At 33.6% G+C, this 7,553-nt stretch overlaps 1 pseudogene; it reads right to left on the bottom strand.

Moving 5' to 3' along the window:
• Positions 1–1,798: 1,798 nt before the first annotated feature.
• LOC149219978 (calcium-transporting ATPase, endoplasmic reticulum-type-like) lies at positions 1,799–7,253 on the bottom strand (annotated as a pseudogene).
• Positions 7,254–7,553: the final 300 nt, after the last annotated feature.

Below are 7,553 nucleotides of genomic sequence, written 5' to 3'. Positions count from 1 at the left end.
ATGTCTGTCTTTCTCTAGGCTTGCAAATCAAACATGTTCATTCTATATGCCAATGCAGATTTCTCCGGATCAAAATTCTTTGATATAAGGGGATGCGAGAAATTAAGATAAGTTTCTTATACAATATAATTAAACCATTTGGTCATCGTAAATCATAAATTTAAAATGCAGGCTTAAACTTGCAAATAGAATTTAACAGACTCGAAAATAATATAATCCATGAAAAAACAACATTAACACAACATAATCACAAGTTATGAACACCTATATTTCTAGGAAGTATCTACTAACTGATTGTGAAAAATCGACACTCCACCCAACCATAGTCTCCCTGTTGCATCAACTCTCACTGTAATAGAGGTCAACCCTTAAGCTAAAACTATGAATCCACAAAGGTGATTTAACTATGGTTGACTTAAGCTTTCTTTATATAGTCCAATTCCATTATTCACAATCACTTTTTCACCTACAACAACCCCAATCCATAGCACTCTTTCACATTAGCTTGTAATCCAATGAATGGGATTGGTTTCACAAATCAACATTCCATTAGGCTCATGCAATTTCCTTCACGGCTCCAACATAGGATGGCGAACAATTTTCACTATTATAATTCCAAGTATTTTGACTTGCAAATAAATTTCACAATGATAGCAATTATCATTGCAGATACTCTTCATTATATTCATAAATATTGCGCTATAACTCAACATAATTTCTACATTAATTATATGGCTGCATATATAGTCAATATGTTGTGTCCTTAATTGAATATACTCTATATTGTATCTATAATGACCTTAGGCTACAAAAAAATAATTACTTTATCCAAACAATTCTCCAAACCTAAAATTTCTTTTTAAATAAAACAATTCATATTTATAGTTCAAATAGTCAATTAAATCGCATAATATATCACATCTTCTTACTTCTATGCTAATTTTTCCTATGCTACAACGTTACATTGTTTCCTTTGCAACATTTGGTGCAATTGCTAGTTTATGTTTAAATTTGAAAAATATGTGGATCCCATTCAAAGCATGTCTATCAATATAATGAATATACAAAAAAAGACCATATCAATTTCAGGAAACCTTAAATTTAAAGGTCAATAATGTTTAAATATTTTGATATTAATAGAATAAAGAAAATAATAACATATCTAACACTTTCTACCCATAATGGGTAAGTTAAATTATAAAATAAATTCATAAATTTATAAACATAAAATACTTAAATCATGTAAACATAGGATACTCATTTGTTATAATATTCACATCCAACAAAAACATGTTGAATGTTACTTGTTTCAAGTTTCAAAGCTATGACATGAAACCTAGTTTGAGCCACACCCTGTCCTAATTATGGTATAAGAAAACTTCTCATATTCAAAATTCAATAACATACATCTAAGTTTAGTGAGTTACCATAGATATAGATCTTGAATTCATATCCTTGTAAAATAAAATCCACAAGTCTAAATAACTTTTCAACCATTGATTATATTGAAATTTTAACGCAATACAAGTTTTTAAAGTATTTTTTGAAATCTCAGAAGGACATAACAACACTACATTTCCCTAACTCTCCTTTTATTTATAAAATATAAAGGTAGTTAGAACTATTCCGAACATAGAAAAACGTTTATGGCATGTATGCCATCTGTAGATACATAATTCCCTTGATACATTCATCCACCCAATTAGTCCAGATAAAAAAATATCTACATGTCAATCCACACTTTATATAATAAGTATGGTTGAATATATATTGTTTTACACTAATATGACCAGGTGGTTTAAACAAGTTTGTATTTTTTATGTCCTTTACGCATTCTCCTATGAACTAGTTTCAACACTTCATCTATCATAATCACTGGAAATTAAACTACTATAACTACACACCATTCACTTAAAGTCAAGGGTACGATGCCAAAGATATTGGCCAGAAATGGAACATAAAGGATCAGAAAGTGAAGTCCAAATGAAATAGACATTGCCAACAATAAGCAAGGTTTAGTCCAAGGTGGCATAGTGAGCAAACTATTATTCTCTGATAGAGAATTTAATGTGTTGAACATTTCAATGGACACCAATACGGAGAGGGAAAGGGTTGTAGCTTTTACTTTTCCAGTTGAAAAATAATCGCAAGGATTGGAAAATGAGAGAGTTTTCCCACCGATGGAAAATGGTGAAACCTCGAAACCCTCCCAAGATGGGCACTCTCCCCAAGACCTGAGCTGCGAAAAGGTTACCAATGTGTGGCCATCCGTGGAGAATTGTATCCCTAAAAATGAATCATATGTGTACCACAAAGCAAAAACACCTACTGTTGCAATTCCAACATATAAACCACTAACCTGCAGTTGAAAGAGAGGGAAAAACATTAAAGATGATGATTAAAGAAGAAAAAAACAGAATTTCGAGATTTTAAGAATAAAAAATATCCAAATGTATAAAAGGATAAATACCATGTAATGGAAAAACACCCACGCACTAATCAAGGCATCATTGCTTTTACGAGGTGGTTTTTGCATTATATCTTTGTCAGCGGGATTAAATCCAAGAGCTGTTGCTGGAGGACCATTCGTGACTAAATTCACCCATAAAAGTTGCACAGATATCAAGCCTTCAAGCATGCCTAACATAGCGGTTATAAATATGGAAGCCACCTCTCCCATATTAGATGATCATGTACCTATAATGAATACCAAAAAATAAGAGTACAAAAAAGGAGTATACTAAACTTGGAGGAAAATGAACTTGATAAAAAGTTTTTATATTTGTATCTAGACATAGAAATGGATACCTTATGAAAGATTGCATGTTGTTGTAGATGGAACGACCTTCTGCAAAAGCTGAAACAATAGTCCTGAAATTATCATCAGCTAATATCATATCTGATGCTTCCTTGGCAACCTAAAACACACAAAGAAATGTGTACACAATGTGCAAGCCTCAAATTCCTTACATAGTAATGTAATTGAAGAATGATCTTTCATTAAATTGTGATAATTTTCACTTTAAATAAAAAAGATAAAATTATGAAAGTAACAAAACATTCATCCCCCAATTTTTTTATTTCTGTAGCTTTGGAAAGGGATTACTTTATTAATGTGATATTTCTATAATATCACACACATTTAATTGTGTACCAAAAACTAATATGGGTATAAAACCATCTACCAATCCATCTTACTAGGGCACAGGTCCCTAATTCAAAATAGCCTAGAGGCTTCAATATTTTTTTCCTAATATTTCAGATGATGCCTAAATAAATTTTTGAGATGTTTTAAGGTAAAAACATGATAAAAAAACACTAAGATGAGCAACTTAGATTGAAAAGTTATAATACATGTTTATATTTTGAAAAGAATAGTAAATGCAGTGAATAATAATGATGAAAACAACATCACAAGTTAGAACCTTATAATATTGCTAGTGAAATCTAATGTGCATCCTTTTTAATTCTTCCTTTAGGTCACATGCAGGAGACACTAACCTTATTAGAAACTATAAAATACTCCTTCTAAACATAAATTATAATTTCGTGTCAATGCAAACTCCTAAGAAATCAGTGGGGAATGAAAAAAACAAAAGAAGTAAATGGAAAATCTTGTGGAAGAAATTGTAAACATACCTCTGTCCCAGTGATTCCCATGGCTATTCCAATGTCTGCAAGCTTCAAAGCAAGGGCATCATTGACACCATCTCCAGTCATTGCCACAACTTCACCAATTTCTTTGAGCATCCAAACTATATCCTTCTTATGCTTTGGTTCTGCTCAAGAGAAAACTCGACCACCTGGTTTTGCCAAGATTTCAACGCGCTTATCCAAAGGGAGTTTCATGAACTCTTTTCCAGTAAAATTTTTACCACCGAGATCCTCTCCTTCATAGAACACTCCTATTTCTTGACATATGGCTTCTGCTGTGGACTTGCTATCACCAGTGATCACCATTACTCGAATACCTGCATCTCCACAATCCTCAATGGCCTTGCGAACTTCTTTACGAGGAGGATCCTATTAATTGAAGTTGGCCATGTTAGTATGTTCATTAGAAAAGAATACAATGCATTGAGAAAAGAAGGTATCCTACCAAAAACCTAGGGGAAGAGGTAGGGAGGAAAAAATATAAAAATGTCCACAATGGGCCATATTTCAAGCATCATATTAGATAAAAGATAAGAGACTCAAGAAAAAATGTAGGCATAGTAATCCTTAAAAATGCCAAAACTTATTCTTAATCCAACAAGACCAACAAAGATAAGGTTGTTTTCTATATCAGAGTAATTGGTTGGATCCAACAATTTCATATGAGAAGGATGTTTCTCTCCATCATAATCATTGAAATCTCCCAAATCTTCCTTGTATGCCAATCCCAAACAACGCAAAGCCTTTGAACTCATTCGATGAAACTTCCTCAAGAGTAATTCCCTTGATGCATCGTCTAATTCAACCACTGATCCATCTGCAAGTTGTTGAAAAGCGCTCCTTTCAAGCAAATTTTCAATGGTGCCCTGCAAAAATAGCTAAACTTTAATATTGCCAAACAAAGTTGTTTTGACTTATTTTCTTAGTAAAAAATACATGTTAAGAAAGTAAATACAAAGTACCCAGCCATTTGTGTCCATAATCTTGATTACATTTCAAATACTAGAAATTAAACTAATATATATATTTTAAATATGTATTTCCATGTCTATATCATCAATAATTTTCTATCATCATTTCTATAATAATTCTAAGAAATATTAAAATTATAACTATTTATAATTATATAAAATTACCCTAATATAATAAATATTTTGAAATTACTAATTTTAAAATTAATTATACTTTACCGAAATATCTGCCACATGACATTATCATAGTATCTTGGGCATGGCATTATCATAATGTATTGAGAAAACATACCAGGAAAATATAAAAGAATTTACAATATTAGGCTTTTTCAATTCATTTAACCAAACATCTTGGACATGACATTATCATGATGTTTTGCAAATAGATAAAGGCAAAGTATGGGAAAATATGCAATTTTAGAACTTTTCCAATCCAGTTTAAAAGTTATCCTTTAACGAGCAATCATGGATGGTGTAACATTATCAAGATAATTTTCAAATAGAAACAAGGCAAAGTGCACGAATGAAAGGTCAAAGCAATATGGGATAATGTAACATTATCATGATAATTATCAAATAGAAACAATGCAAAGTACACAATTGAAATCCTTCGAACAAAACGAGAGAACCTTCACTAGCAAACGATTTTGTCCCAATGGTTCCTTGACAATAACACCCATGGATTTCCGATCACAATCAAACTCCATTAAAGCCAACCTCTTTGATCTTTGTATCCACCAATCACAATTACCTATACAAAACCAACCAATCACAATTATACAATGCTTTCCTTCAAAAAGATAGGATTTTTAAATTCTGAATCAGATGTTTTAAGCAGATTATGGGCATAATTAATCACCTAATTTCACTGTGCCACTGTTAAGAACGACACTTGTATCACCTGCCACCGGTTCTGGAACTCCCATCTTTTCAACCAATACCATCACACGAGAACCCATAAATAAATGGTGAAACAAAACATGAAATCAGATCAAATCAGACATTCCATTTCATAACGAATCACGTAATGATCATGAAATCAGACTTCTATCTTGATTGGAAAAATGTGTCATATATTATTCCTTAGGATGGTTTTTGTTTCCTTTCCATAGTTTGCTTTTCAAAGTGGAGATTTCATTCTGTTCGTTATTCCTCTGCACTACTATTCATTACTAGTCCAGGTATTCCCAAATTCCTGGACATTTTCACATGGTGAAACAAAACATGAAAACTAGTAAACAAATCAATTATCTAAGCAATTACTAACCTTCAAGGCTGCCTCAGTTGGAATACCGGTAGCTTGAAACTGGTGACCTTGACAAGATATCCCTGCATCATTGCAAACTGCAGCAATTTCTGCTAGAGTTTCTAAATTTGCACCCATATCATGTGCAGGCCAATCCAATATTTTTCCATCCTCAGGATTATATGTTGTTCCTTCAACAGTAAATTCTCTAAGTGAACCAGCACTGTGCCCTATGGCTATAAACTCACTGACAGACATCTGATTGGTTGTAAGAGTAACAGTCTTATCAGAGCAAATCACTGTGGTGCAACCCAAAGTCTCCACGCTAGGTAGCTTACGCACAATAGCATTCTTTTGTGCCATCTTCGAGTGCCAAGAGCCAAACATGTAGTAATCACAGCAGGCAATCCCTCTGGTATAGCAGCAACTGCCAGAACTACAGCAATATTGAAGTAGTAAGTACACTTCTCAAAGGAAAACCTGATATTTTTTGGCCACCCATCTATGACTTCCCATGAAAGAAAATATTTGTAGTTCATGATCCAGACAAGAATACAAATAGCACCAATCACTTTTGTCAGTCTTTCACCAAATTCATCTAATTTTCTTTTCAAAGGGGTATCATGACATTCCATTGAAGCTTCCTGAATTTGTGCCTGAATTTTACCTATCTTTGTAGACATGCCAGTGCTCACAACAATACAAGTGCAACAGCCATTGGTAACTGTAGTTCCTGCAAACACCATGCATTCTTTTGACTGCAACTCATAGTCACACAGGGTGACTGGATATGTTCTTTTGACCACAGGCATGCTCTCTCCAGTCAGGGAGCTCTGCTCCATCCTAAAGGTGGATGTCTTGAGGGACACAATTCTCATGTCTGCAGGAGCCTTGTCTCCCACCTTCAGTTCCACTATATCTCCTGGAACAAGTTCTCTGGAGGGAAGATCTACAACATAATGTCCATCTCTCAAGACCTTTGCATGATCAGATTGCATTTCTTTGAGAGCTTCCAAAGCCTTCTCAGAATTATTCTCCTGCCATACTCCAACAATGGCATTAAGGATTAGAATCAAGAGAACGACCAGGGGTTCTACATAGGCTGTTATACCCTCCTCAGAAGACACATTATCACGCATGTAGGCAAGAATAAATGAAATGCCAGCTGCCACCAAAAGTATTTTAACAACTGTGTCATCAAATTGCTCCACTACAAGCTTCCACAAAGGTGTACCATTTTTCTTCTGGAGCTCATTCCATCCATATATTTGACGTTGTTTCTCCACTTCATGAGAATTTAAACCATTCTCTAAGCTCACATCATATTCTTCTAAGCATTCTTCAACAGTTTTAGACCAAGCAGGGAATATCTTGTCCTCCATGGATTGTGAATTAGATGATCAGATTCTGAATTCAAACAAATTGCTCCACCATTAACATATCTACAATGTGTGTGAAAAACTCCAAAATCAATACTTTCAAGAACCCTGATAACTCAGTACTCGAGCTTTGACTACGATTCTACATGCCAAAAAAGGGTTGAATTTAGAAATATTGTTCAAGTACTCACAAAGTCCTAATTCAAATGGTTTTCTGGAATGAAGAAAATCCAATTTCATATACACAAACTTGAAAACATTTGTTCTACAGCCACCATGCCAATGGATTCCATTTCAAATATC

Source organism: Pinus tabuliformis, chromosome Q (genome assembly GCF_031772625.1).
Source record: "Pinus tabuliformis cultivar Carrire ecotype Pingquan chromosome Q, CPIR1, whole genome shotgun sequence".
In the NCBI taxonomy this organism is placed as follows: domain Eukaryota; kingdom Viridiplantae; phylum Streptophyta; class Pinopsida; order Pinales; family Pinaceae; genus Pinus; species Pinus tabuliformis.
This window is presented reverse-complemented; position numbering and strand designations above follow the sequence as displayed.